Consider the following 14,459-nt stretch of genomic DNA (forward strand, 5'->3'; position numbering starts at 1 on the left):
CACATCGAATAGCATTGGCCCCTGAATAGCCCCTGAATAGCATTGGCGAAGCTCAGCACTGGGCCACTGGGCACAATTTCCCACCGTTTCCATAGTGTAGTGGTTATCACGTTAGCCTCACACGTGAAATGTCCCCAGTTCAAAACAGAGCAGCTTTTTTTGTTGCCACGCACACTGTTTGGGGATTCGCCTAGCGCTGTGATCGAACAGACCCACTCACCTCTTAGTGTGGCGGGATCTGCACAGTGCATGTCGCAGCGCTTTCTGCTTTCACTTCAATGTGCTTCCTGATGTCGAGTCGTGTGCTGTGCAGAGGCTCTGAAAGCGAGAGAAATGAAAAAGTGCACAGCGCTGTAAAAAGAAAACACAGAGAAGTGAAAGGCAGTCCTTTCTCTAAGACTGGGGTAAAGTTAGCTTGAAGTTCGAAAACGATTTTGGCACGCCTGTAGTGCTTTCGCGAAATCTCTTAGAGTTACAAAAACACTTGCTTTGTGTATAAAATGCATTGTGATTTTTATGACTTTTTTTTAGCACGCTCAAATATTGTTTTGTCCATATCTTCACAATGGAAGCACAGAACGTCTTCAAACCAAATGCATTTTAAAGACCACAACTTGTGGAAATTTCCACATTCTCTACATCAAACTTTCAGTGAGCTAATTTCATTTTTCATCGATGCATAATTACGCACTAACTGGAACCCGGGGGACCGCTGTGTGCACATGTTCACAATGCGAGAAATACTGTTCAATACGGCTTCATGCGAAAAACCCATATATGACCTTAGGAAGCAGAACAGTGCAGTCTCCAATTACCCAGACTGTAAGATGACAAGATGAGTTGATGGAAAGAGCACAAAAGTTCAGCTCGTACAATAGGCAACGAAGATCCCAGCATCGTCATCGCACTTGAAAGGACTGCCTTGCAGACCAAGGGCAGTGGGCGGTGCCCGGTAAGAGGGGCAGAGGCGGTAAGACATGATGCCGAGAAGCATGAAGCTAGGGGGATTAGCTCAAACGGTAGAGCGCTCGCTTAGCATGCAAGAGGAAGCGGGATCGATGCCCGCATCCTCCAGGTCTGAGTTTGGATCTCCGGAAGCCCAGTGCTCTCGTTTAGCCTCTGCGACTTCTGACAGGTGCTCCTCCGTTGCGGAGAGAATGTCCTTCAGTTGTCAAGCGTTGAAGGGCCACACCTCCTTCCCAACCTCAGTCTGCACTGAGTGCGTCTCTGGCATTTTCTCGTCCAATTTGTCAGCTTAGCAAGTGAAAAGTATATCCGAGTGAAAACAGTGCTGATAATACTCTCACGAATTGTTAGAAGACGTGCTTTTGATCATCGATTGCTTAACAATCACATTCGTTCGACTTGAGCCATCAAGCTCGTAGTTTTCCTTCAAATCTTGAAAGCTCTCAGTGAGAGCATCATAGGCTGCAGTACGCCCCGTAACTTGATTACTTCAACAGAAAGAAGAGCAGACAGCTCCACAAATATGCGAGGCGCAGAGAACGCAAGGCGAGCCGCACACGTTTTGGTGGCTGAGAGAGGGCAGTTTTTGCTTCTGCATTTCCCAAGTAAGGACGCATGACAACAAGCGATCGCGGTGCTCATCTACGACATAGTGGTGATGAGTTTTCAGTACGTGTTCTTTTGAACGAGCAATGAGGTTGCCGCCTTGGACAGCTGACTGCACGCTCTCAATGTGCCACATGATGAGAATTCACCAGGCTCGTTCAGTCATTAGTCACATTCCATCATTTGCCATAAGCAGACACTGCGAAGTGATGTGGATATCATTTCCCAGTCTTGTGGAAGAGGAGGGAAAGAGCACACGAGGGCTCGTCCGGGAGTTGAACCCAGGACTTCTCGCACCCTAAGCGAGAATCATACCACTAGACCAACGAGCCACGGCAGCACTTTCCATTTCAATCTGTCAGTGAGCTTGAGGATGAGGGAGAGGCGTCATTCGCTCGTCCAGTCAGACCTTCATCAATAAGTCAAGAAAGCCGCAATTACACGACTGCCTTGCAGACGAAGGGCAGTGAACTGTGCCCAGTAAGAGGGGAACAAGCGGCACTAGGTGAGACCGAGCCATAAGCCCCAGCGAGGGGGTTTGGCTTGTATGGGACAGCGCTTGCTTTGCATGGGGGAGGTAGCAGGATCAATTCCCATATCCTCCAGGTGTGTGCTTAGAGCTTGATGTGCCGAAAGGTGTCCTTCAGCCTGTGGTCACACCTTGCATGGAGAGCATCGTGCAGCTGTCAAGCGTTTCGCAGCCACACCCCCTTTTCATCTTCTCTCTGGCTTAAGCGTCACTCCGCCACTCTCTCTTGACATTTCATGTCAGCATGTCAGAAGTCCGAGTGACATTTTTAATGGCTGAGTGAGGGCACGATGCTGAAGCAGAGAGGCCACTTCAGCCACAGAGACTTGTGCTAGGTGAGATCTGAAAGACGGACTCGCAACAGAAACAGACCAAAAATGTATCGGTGAGATCAAAAGGCAAATGCAACATTCCGCAGAGGGCGTCTAAAGATTAGGGAACGGGCGACTGAAATCCATGTGAGGCAAACTTTCCGGTGTGTGTACTGCAGCTGGGCTTGTTGGCGTAATTGGTAGTGCGTCAGTCTTGTCATCTGAAGGGCCTGAGTTTGATCCTCACACGGGGCAGGGCTGCTTCCTCTCTTGCTCTTTTCAAACACTTGCGGCAACTGTTCGCTCATAACCACGCCTGGAATGCGTGACCTTTACACGGGCGAGAAGCAACGCCGCATCCCTTTTCTAAAGAACATTCACATTCAGAAATAAGTCAAGAAATTTGCCATTACTTTCGCTCGCACTGCTGTCAGCCTGCCCATGTTGCCAAAGAAAGATTCACTCGGCGTCAACATGACAGAACAGCGATCACTTGAAAACAATGTTCCACACTCCGGAAGCAAGAACTTCAGTGTTTGCAGTCACCCGATATGCCGATAGTCAAAGGAGCGCAAAACACGAAGCATCAAAAGACAAGATGAGTTGATGGAAAGAGCGTTGAATTGATGAGCACAAAAGTTCAGCTCGTACAATAGGCAACGAAGGTCCCAGCGTCGTCATCGCACTTGAAAGGACTGCCTTGCAGACCAAGGGCAGTGAGCGGTGCCCGGTAAGAGGGGCAGAGGCGGTAAGACATGATGCCGAGAGACTTGAAGCGAGGGGGATTAGCTCAAATGGTAGAGTGCTCGCTTAGCATGCGAGAGGTAGTGGGATTGATCCCCGCATCCTAATGAATTAGTGGAAAATCATCCCCGATCTCATTTTCTCCCACTGGTTTTCTCTGTACCTTTTTGCCTTTTTTCCCCTCTTTGGTTTTTTTTTCTGAATCACCAGCTCACCTCTTTCTGATCCAGCTGGGAGCCTCTCTGTAATTAAACAGTTCTGTATCAGACTGTCTGTCTTCCTCTGAATTCACTTCCTAAACCATTCACTGCTTCAAGAGTTCAACCATAAACAGCACACTGAGGACTGTACTTGGGCTTTGACCAAACACCACCCTGTTTTCACGTTTAAACCTTGACGTGGTTATTAAGAATTTGCTGGTCGATGCTGATTGTTGCTGTCAATAGAGGTGTATGATACTAACAAATGTAATGTGTGCTTAGAAAAGTTGTTAATTCTGAGTGTTACTTTTATGTGTACTTATTTGCAGTGTTCATTTAGTTTCCAGGTTTTGATTTAGTCATAGTCTTAGTCAAGTCAAGTGTCTGTCATAGTCACCTTCTAGTCATCCATTTTTAATTTAGGAACAAGTAATAGGTTTATTCCATGCTGAAAAAAAAGAAGAAAGAAAACACAACGTTTTGGCTGTGGAGCCTTCTTCAGGTGTGGGACTTAGAGCTTAGAGTGTAGACTTAGAGGGACTTAGAGTGTCTGTATTAATCCTTCTCTCTGGTTGCAGTGTTAATGTGCTGTTTTGTCCAGTCGCAGTGCCTGTGTTAAGCCCTCTCTCAATGCAGTGTTAATGTACTGTATTGTGCAGTCAATGTGTCTGTATTAACCCCTCTCTCTCAGTGCTGTGTTAATGCACTGTAGTGTCCAGTCAGTGTGTCTATATTAACCTCTCTCTCAGTGCAGTGTTAATGTAAATGTAATGTAATTGTGATATTATTACAGTAGTCTTACTTTTTGCATGGTAGTTATGTTTCTGACAAAGCTAAATCAGAACACGCCCTTATACCCACTTATTCCACTATGTTAAAACAACCCAAATTGATTGTGAGTGTACTAGTATGCGTGTGTGTAGTTTAAGGCTTTTAAGATCACATGGCCTCAGCTATCACTACTATGCTGATGATACTCAAATATCCATCCATACCAAACCTGACGATGATGTGGCTGTCTCTATTCTATTAATTTGCATCCCCGATATATAAAAACTTGGGTGACTCAAAATTTCCTTCCTTTAACTGTGACAAGACTGAAGTCGTGCTTATTGGCACCACCCATCAACTTTGTACAACCAATGTGTAACCCTATCTGTAGATGGTCTTGTACTTAAGCTTCAGTCTAAACTGAAAAACTTGGGGATGATATTTGACATTCGACCCACATGTGCAGCATGTTGTCAGAACATCTTTCATTCACCTCATAAATATTCCTCGACTACGCCCTGTGTTATCACTAACTGTGGCTGAAAATTTTTGTCTTCTCCCAAATCAACTACTGTAACGCTCTACTCTCTGGGGTTTCTAAATCCACATTGAACAAACTGCAGTATGTCCAAAATTCAGCAGCCAGAATCCTGACCAGGTCTAGTACAAATGATCACATTACTCCTATCCTGGAGTCCTTGCACTGGCTTCCTGTCAAGTTATTTATCGACTTAAAAATCCTCCTGCTCACCTATAAGACGCTCAATGTCTTGGCTTGGCTTGACACCTCCATATTGGTCTGATATTATCACCCTACTCCCTACCTTGCAATCTTCGCTCTTCTAATTCTGTTCTCCGATCTGTCCCCCAAGCCCGTCTACATTGTATGGGTGACAGGACCTTCTAATTTTATGCCCCAAGCTCTGGAACTCTCTCCCCAAGGATATCAGAGAGTCACCTTCTCTAAACTCCAAATCCAGACTCAAAAACATTTTCTTCAGAAGAGCCTTTATTTAACTGTTCTGTACCCCTCTGTTCCTACTTTACTTAGTACCACTGTCTACTGTCTCCTCTAACTGTGTATTCTCGTCATGCTAAGTTTGTGTATTTTTTGTTTTTGGCATTCTGTAAAATGCTTTGAGAAGCCACCTCTAAAGGTATAAAACTATAAAATAAAGTTTATTCTTATAAAGGTCTTGTCTTGTGTTTACAGATTCAGAGGCCAGTGCTCTTATTAAAGCTGGGGAAAGGACTCCTCTTGAACTGCAGCACAGTGTGGAGATGCACAGGCTGATGCAGGAGACAGAGGTCACTGCCGCAGAAGGGAAAGAGGCACTTAGTGAGCAGCACACAGAAAGTAGACAGAGTGTCAAGGATCTGGACTCTGTGCCCATGATGAAGACAGAGCCTGAGAGTGAGACACCTGGGCTCTTAGTATGTGATGATTTTACAGAGACTATTAATAATCTGGACACAATCAATATTACACAAGGTTGTAATGAACTGGGCTGCATCTCTGTACAAGAGCACAGTGAAAAACTGGATGTTTTAAATCTTACAGAGCAGGACATGGAGCCCAAGTTGATTGACCCTGCAGAACAGCAGACTGATGTACCTGGTGAAGAGAACAGTACTGATTTACAGCATACTGAGAAGAGTCAGTACAGGGAGGAGCAAAAGCAGCTCCTACAGGGCTTGATAATAATTAGGCCTTGTTCTGTTCAAACGGAGAGACTGTCATTGCAGAGTCTCAAACAATCATATGATCCCTTAGTATCTGATGACTTTACACACAGGTTTAATAATCTGGTTACTGAGAAAATCGTTGAAAGTTTTAATGAACTGGAGAGTATGTCTGTTCTTGGGCAAAGAGAGGAACAACTGAATGAACTGGACGGTTTTAGTCTCAGAGAGCTGGAGAAGGAGCCCCAGATGATTCACACTGCTGAGCAGCACATGACGAATGACGAAAACAAATCTCAGTTCCATCACACAGAGCAAGGCCATTCCATGGAGCATTTGCAGAATAAGAGACCCCAGCACGATCAGGGGATGAGGAAGAATCACTCAAGGCCTTGCTCAGATGGTGTGGGCAAACTGCCATTATGGCACAGGGAGAAGCAGCATTTCTGTCAGTCTAGCATTTCAAAACCCTATCAGCACCTTCACACAGGAGAGAGACCGTTCAGCTGTAGTCAGTGTGAGAAGAGTTTTAGTCAGTCAAGCCACTTAAAAACCCACCAGCGCATTCACACAGGAGAGAGACCATTCAGCTGCAATCAGTGTGGGAAGAGTTTTAGTCAGTCAAGTCACTTAAAAACCCACCAGCGCATTCACAAAGGAGAGAGACAATTCAGCTGCAATCAGTGTGGGAAGAGTTTTAGTCTGAAAAGCCGCTTACAATCACACCAGTGCATTCACACAGGAGAGAGACCTTTCAGCTGTAGTCAGTATGGGAAGAGTTTTAGTCAGTCAAGTAGCTTAATAGTCCACCAGCGCATTCACACAGGACAGAGACCGTTGTACCTTGAGTTTGCTGCTCCTTTGCCAGTCTCTCTCTCCCTCATCTCAAGTGGTGCTGGACACAGAGAAGCCATTCCATTTGGTTCACATTTAAGGTGTTTTTCTAGCTGATAGTGTGTTCTGATAAGGAACAACTCCCAAAGCTGAGACACATCAGCCACCCTAATTAATGGTCATCTCTGGTGCCTCACTGTCTGGGAGATTCCAAGGGAGAGTCTCATCCCAAGTGGTTTACACCCAAGGATGAGTGCATGGTTACTCATCCTCACACTGGGCACCAATAAATGTAGGCATCCTCTCACGAGGCACCAATAAATGTAGGGGTTTGTGCATTTACTGGGCCAATTGTTAATTGTTGCAGTAAATCACAAAATGATTCTCGAATGCCCATGGAACTTTCAACCAATGAGCGACCGTAGTTCCTCCAGGTAAAACTCCAGCTCCTCCTGGACATCCTCAGACTCAGCTCAGACAGTCACGTAACGGCCAATGTGTCCCAGTGCCAGGACTTTTCCTTGTTCTAAGAATCGAGAACGGAGGTTGCCAGCGTGTTACCAAAGGATCCACCTGAGGTTAGCCCAGCAGCAAGCCTCGTGAACCCACCGCGAACGCTCACCTGATCAACGAGTGAACTACTTTTGGAACTGTGGACAGCTGAATATCAGTATTCAGGACTAGCGCTATTTCGGGAACTAACCGGTCTTCTTCCTGTCTAAAGAGTGTGACTTGCTCGGATCTGTAGTCACTTTTCTGTGTGCAATCTCTCGCTAGTTTCAGCCAACACTAACTAGCCGGTCTTCAGAGAGCATCAGCAGCGCACCGCAGCAGAAATCTCTCTTCTCCTTCTCTCATGTCGAACAGCCTGCCACTGCTTCTTTGCGTCCACAGGAGATCTGAACCCCCGCAGATTGGACGAGTATTCAACATTCTGCATTACAGCTCGAGAATTCAATTGTTACCTTAACCTGAGTTGATATCAATTTAATTCCTATGAGTCCTGTACTTGCTTTTGAGTATCTAATGTACAAGTTGTAACAAAGTTCATTTACAAAACGGTCTAAATGAATGATATACGGAATGTATGTCCCTCTTGGTTTGTAACTCTTTGTGATTGAATATATACCTTTTGTATTCTGCTAACCGTCACTATAAGATCTGTTATGTTGATATGCACATTTTATGTAATAATAAATGTATTCTTGTGTATTAGTATCCATGTGTGTGCGTTGCTGAGTTATCCCGCTGGCTCGCTCTTCTAATAACCATCAAAGAATCATTTTGTGACTTACTGCTACAATTAATAATTGTCCCGGTAAATGCACAAGACACCTACATTTATTGGTGCCTCGTGAGAGGATGCCTACAAGCTCCTCCAGTAAGGACAGTAGGCTCTACTGTACACAGAGAGGGGTGGGGGTGTGGATTAAGCCGATACCCCGGCTTCTCTCCAGACACAGCTGGGTGAGCTCCTCCAGTAAGGACAGGAACCTCTTCTGTACACAGAGAGAGGTGGGGTGTGGAACAAGCCGATACCCTGGCTTCTCTACAGACAGCTGGATGAGCTGGATTGGTGCCGTAGGCTTTGGGAGGAAAGCCTGAAGTATGGACATTTAACACTTCCAAGAAAAGTGATCTATAGCTTCATTTGCATAGATGTTTTGTTGCTATGGCATGTGTGTGACTCATACATATAAAAAAACCCATTTGTTAAACGAATATCGAAGCTGCCTCTAAATCTGCAAATGAAGATTAGTCAATAAACCACTTGTTTTTCGTATAACTATACATATATTCATTTATTACTGATTTCATTCATTGAGCACGGATGCATGGATGAAATAGAGGTACAGCCATTCACTTTTTGACATGTCTGCACTGGTAGAGAATCTAGCAATCAGAAAACGGGTGAAACTGTCTTGAGAATTAGCATACAGTACCGAGGCCCCCCCATGACCAAATAAAGGCTAACCTCGATATGAGCCTAAATAATGCAGACTACAGCAAAAAGACTCACTTTGAAAAGGGAATGAATGTCCGGAAAGAGTAGTGTAACCAGCTTGAAATGCTTCTCCGGACCTCTAACTAAAAGAAACTGGGAACCAGCAGTGGCATCGACTCCTTTCGAACTGGGATCCTATCGCAGCTCGTGGTTTCGTAACTCTTCTGTATCTGATATTGGACCAAGCACATCAGGGGAGAGCGCCAACGCAGTCCCCCACTACCAGAAATTATGCAGTCGAGATTCCCACATTTGGGGAATTCGCAGGGGTCAGTACAGCCGGAGTTTAATGGCCGAGCCTTGCCCTGGGTGAACCGATTTTTTATTTTTAAGAACTTTATTTTCTTTTCACAAAAAAAACACAGGACATCACAAATTAGAAAGCTTTACATTAATATACGTACTTAAAACAGTATATATGATCACATCTCATTACATTTTGACACGGTACCAGTTACATAGCAACAATTTCTTTTTTTCTGGTGCAAATCACATTCTTTACTTAAACATGATAATGTTTTTCACAGTTTCTTGAGATATTGACCTATGCTCTCTATTTCCCACAGATTTTCTGCTTCCTCCCTCCTTTCTCTCCACAGATCTCTTAGGTAATAGTTCTCTCGGGTGATGAACAGGGCCAGGCTACCTGCTGCCTTGACTGGGACCTCGATGCCTTTGAACAGCCCCATGTTCCTCACTCTCCACAGGGCGTCTTTCCCACTGTTCACCACGGCCCAGATCCTGTCAAACACGTCAGGAGGAAGTTTTACAGGAGAGATGCCGTATATGACGAAAGCAGCGGTCAGGGTAAATTGGGGCGAGAGAGCTTGCAACCAATCTTCAAACTGTGCCCAGAAGGCCTTAGCAAAAAAGCAGGACCACAGGAGATGGGTCACAGTCTCCTCCTCGCCGCAGCCCACCCTATCGCAGCGAGGGCTGGGGGTGAGGCCCCTACGGTACAAGAAAGTTCGTACCGGTAAGCACTGGTGGACGACACTCCAGGCTAAATCTCTGTGAATGTTGCACAGAAACTTAGAGGATGTGTGTTTCTACACCTTCCTTGTTTGGGCTGATGTTAAAATGCCCACAGGGGTCTGCCTATTGTTCTGGGGTGCAACGAAATCTTCCAGTTTTTGGATGCTGACATCTCGGAGGGGAATATGGCCAATTGGGTGAGATCTTAGAAAACTTTTAACTGTCCCATAAATTGCAGGGCATGTGTCAGAGAGTGGGACATCCAGCTTGGGTCTGACACCCCACACTCTGAACACCTCCCTACCTACCCAGAGCCTGGAAAAATAAGTCCAGGTATGCGCTGCAGGTGCTGTTGCAAAGCCTCTCAGCACAGAGGCCAGGAAAATGCACAGCAGCTTCGTAGCAATATTGGGACAGACTTCCACCCTGAGGGTAGCGGCCTGTACATTATTTCCCTTCTGAGTCTTTCCTGTTTCCCACCTCGTAGAAATTGAAACATCAATCTCCTCAGCACCGTCACAACACGGTGTGGGATTGGGAAGGTAGAAGCCAGAAAATTCAAGACAGGTAAGAGCTCGGCTTTGATGACCAGCACCTTCCCTGTCATGGTGAGGTCTCGGTCCTTCCATTGCATCAGTTTTTTGTTTAAGATTGGCAATTTGTTCTGCCAATTTACTGTTCCCATCTGTTCTCCAAAATACACCCCCAGGACCTTAATTCTCTTCTCTTGCAGCCTGAGATCATGTCCTTCTTTTGGCTCCCTCCAGTTCTGATAAAAAATCTCACTCTTAGATTTCTTAATTTTTGCAGAGGAAGCCAAAGAGAAACGATCACAGCACTGCAGAGCTCTGCTAATTGAGGCATTGTCAGAGAGGAGCAGGGTGACGTCATCCATGTATAGAGATGTCTTTACCTCTCCTCTCCCACTTCCAGGCACTGGTATCCCATTAATGGCCTGATCCTGGCGCAAGGCACAGGCTAAGGGCTCCATAGCCAAAACGAATAACAAGGGGAATAATGGGCAGCCCTGCCTCACCCCTGAACAGACTTCAAAGGGGCGTGATCTATTGCCATTAACCATTACTCTGCTGTTGCTACCTGTGTACAGCAGGTTAATCCACTTTCTCATGATGGGGCCAAACTTGATGTGCTCAAGTACCGATGTTAAGTACTGCCGGTTTATGCGGTCAAGGGCCTTTTCTAGGTCTACACCTAAAATGCACAGAGGGAGGGAGCGATCCTCTGAGTACAGACAGACATCCCTCAACAAGGCCAGGTTGTCGCTCATCAGGCGTCCTGCTATCCCACAAGTCTGTTCTTTCCCTACCAGTGAGGCCACTACATTTTGTAGGCACAGGAAAAGGGCTTTGGACAGGATCTCAGTGTCCACGCCTAACAGGCTGAGGGGTCTCCAGTTCTTTATGTCATTCTTTGCTCCTTTCTTAAACAAGAGAGAGATAGTGCCTTCTCTTAAGGAGTCTGGCAGCAATTCTGTCTTATAGCTTTCCTCGAAAAGGAGCATTAGCGGATCCTGAAGCAGATCCCAAAAGGTGCAATAAAATTCTTTAGGGAGCCCGTCAGCACCCAGAGTTTTCCCCTTCTGTAAGCTCTCCATAGCCTGTCTCAGCTCTTCTACTGTCAAATCCCTCTCAAGTACTTCCCTATCTTCTTCACTCAAAACGTTTTCTAGCTTTGAGGTAAAAAAATGAATTTCTTCATCCTTTACCTCTGTAGAGCTGTACAGTCTTGATTAGAAGGCCTCGGTGCAGGAGAGGATAGCACTCGGCTCTGTTCTCTCTCGTCCCTCCTCATCATCTACACTTTCCATGACAGACTTGGAGCCTACCACTTTCCTGAAAAAGAAGCGAGTACACTTCTCATTTTCTTCCAAGAACTGCACTCTGCTTCTTAAAAGCACTCCTCGACTACTTTCTTCTGCCATGCTCCGGATGTCCTTTTTTAAAAGGGTGATATCCTTGAGCACATCGAAGCCACTGTGCAGCATCGTGTAGAGACACTGCAGCTGCCTCTGTTTCCTGGCAAGCACTCCTTTCCGTCTGGCAGCAGCCTTCCTCCCCTCAGCCATGAAAAAGGCCTTTGTCCTCCCCTTCACCTCCTCCCACCACTCTCCTACTGACCCGTACAGACACTGCAAGGACAGCCACTGTGATAGTTTCTCCTTGTAGCGGGATAGTACCCCCTCGTTCTCTAGCAGCTTTGTGTTGAGTTTCCAGAGGCCTGGGCTAAAGACAGTCCCTTGAACTAAGCAGAGAGAGGAGATGAACTAAGTTTTGCAGGGCCAGTGAGCTGGAATCCAATTTTATCGGAGAGCTAGACTGCCTGTCTATGTACTCTAAGATACAATTAAAATCCCCTCCCACTATCATGTCTGTGCTACATAACAATAGGGGAGAGAGTGCCTTGAGTAGCTCCACCCTTCCTCCCACGTCAGTAGGACAATACACATTGATTAGCCGCAGGTTAACGGTCCCCCATTCCACATCCACACACAGCAACCTGCCATCTATGACCCTCTGAATACTTTTCAGTTTGAATGCCCGTCCTTTGAAAAGAATGGCCACGCCAGAGGCTCTGTTGTTATTGTCCCCTGACCAAACAGAAGGGCCTTTATCCCACCTATCTTCAAAGCTTTTATACCTCTCTTGATAGGCTAAAGCACACTCCTGCAATATCAACACATCTCCTTCTCTCTGCTGGAGGTAATCAAAGACAGACTGGCATTTAACTCTGTCATTGATACCTCTGGTGTTAAGAGAAATTATGTTTAGAGCCATATTACATAAGAAAGTGGAACCAGTCTTTACGAAACACATTTCTCTTCTGTCTCACCTGTTACCTTCTTCTTTTCTTTTTCTTCTTACCAATTTCCTGCCAGCCATCCTCTGAATGAGCCTTCATCAGGGTGGCAGCAGTAAAAGCGTTCACGGAGTCCATTTCAAGGAATGGGGTAGAGAGAGGGGTGGAGGGGTTCCAGCTGTCCCCATCACCATGCTCTCCTTCCTCCTCGCTCGGGGAGAAAACAGAGTCATTTTTCCGTTTCCTCAAGTCCAGCTCCTGGGAGCACTGAGGGGAAAGAGGTGCAGCCGATGCACCAGTCTCCTCTTCCCCCTCACCCACCAGCTGCTGCAGATCCTCCGTGATGGACTGGATGGAGGAGAGGAGGGCATCTGTAGCACTTGCAGAGTCTGAGAAAAGCAGCTCCGCTGAATCCTGGGTATCCTCGCTGGACCTGCTCCACCGGGGGGCCCCACACTGGCCCTCGTTCTGAGGAGCAGGAGTGGGGGAGGGGTCCTCGCTGTTCTTTGGGGTTTTCAAACCCTCGTGCTTGTCTGGAGCAGTCTGCGGTTGTGGGGGTGTAGTGGATTTCTCTTCCACCGGCCCCGGAGCCACAGCAGGACTGATCCTGGCTGGAGGCTGAGAGTCTTTGTCCAACAAGGGTTCTTTGTTTGACTTGTTGTTTGCTTTGGCTTTTCGGGCCGGTTTGGCTGAAACAAGCACTGCCTCATCCTTTCTCATTTTGAGTTTATTGGTGTAGGCGTGAGGGCAGTTCTTAAAAACGTGTCCTTCCGAGCCACATAAATTGCACTTTGGCAGCATTGAACAGTCAGAGGCTAAATGTCCCTGTTTGCCACAGGTCTTGCAGCATTTCACAGTGCAGGATGATGCCAGGTGTCCCACAGCACCACAGCGCCGACACACCTTTGGTTGTCCCACATAAAAAAACATAGCCATTGCAGGCGCCCAGCCGGATTGTAGAGGGCAGGTGCCTTAAGCCTCCATTTACATTGTCCGGTAGCAAGCGAACCTCGAATTTCCTTGCTCCTGTTTTTATACCATCAACATCTCTAACCTCAGTTCCATGGTGGACAGTGCAGTACTGGTTAAGCCAGGTATGAATGTCCTCTGTCTTTGCCAGTTCCGAGAACATAACAACATGCACCGTTTTCCTCTCTCTCTGTGTCAGAGGCTGCAAGTTGATCTTCTCAAGTGCAGGAACTTTCCCTCTTTTTGCCTCAAACACATCCACACATTGTTCAAACAGAGGATAGGTAGGAAACACAACCTCAAATGCTTTCTGACCTGGCAGAGCTGAACTGCATACTATCCATGAAGAGGTCATCCAAAAGCTCAAAACGTACAGCATTCTTGTGGGATCCAAAGGTTGCCATCTCATAAACTGCAAAACAAACACTGCTTCCACAAAACAAGAAAACAATCAAACTACTCCACCTACAGAATGATCAAGGTATCTCCCCTGCCAGGTAAGTATGAGATGTACAAGCCCCTGCAAGCGGCCCGCACCCACTGCACAAATCGCGCAGCCTAGGCCAGCTCCTCGCCCCACACACCACCGCCTCCTGCTGGGCCCACTCTGTCGCACACTCACACGCCACACTAACACTCAAAAGTTTGGGCAAAACGAGAAAATGAGCAGATCGCTACACAAGCTCGAGTCGTGCTCCTGCCACACACCGAACAAACACCGGAGCCTTTTCAGCAATTTCCAAAAAACGGGCCTGCTCGCCTGCCCACAAGGCTCTGTCTCTTACCCGCTCTCCAGAGCCTGCTGCCTTCTGTGCTGTTCTCTCGGCACCGCTGCAGCGCACACAACTCCTGCAGCGCAGGGAGAAAGTTTCCACGCTCCGCCGCAGGGAGCGCACACGTCCTTTCAATGCCAGTTCAACAAGTGCTCCGCATTAGCAGCGTCGGGGCTCCGGCGTGTCGCACCTCACCTCACCTCGCACAGCCCCCTCCTTGAATGTCTGGTGCTGGGCATGCCCCGCTCTCCTCCACCTTATCTTATCGCGTGTGAC

The 14,459-nt window shown here is 46.8% G+C and overlaps 1 non-coding gene and 1 pseudogene across 1 annotated transcript; both read right to left on the reverse strand.

Annotated features, from left to right (window-relative positions):
* Positions 1–1,832: 1,832 nt before the first annotated feature.
* On the reverse strand, positions 1,833–1,904 carry trnap-agg (transfer RNA proline (anticodon AGG)). Its single transcript has one exon. It is a non-coding gene; the product is annotated as a tRNA-Pro (tRNA).
* A 6,936-nt stretch (positions 1,905–8,840) lies between these two features.
* On the reverse strand, positions 8,841–8,978 carry LOC138243696 (U1 spliceosomal RNA; annotated as a pseudogene).
* Between the last annotated feature and the right edge of the window lie 5,481 nt (positions 8,979–14,459).

The sequence above is a fragment of the Lepisosteus oculatus genome, chromosome 14 (assembly GCF_040954835.1).
Source record: "Lepisosteus oculatus isolate fLepOcu1 chromosome 14, fLepOcu1.hap2, whole genome shotgun sequence".
NCBI lineage: Eukaryota > Metazoa > Chordata > Actinopteri > Semionotiformes > Lepisosteidae > Lepisosteus > Lepisosteus oculatus.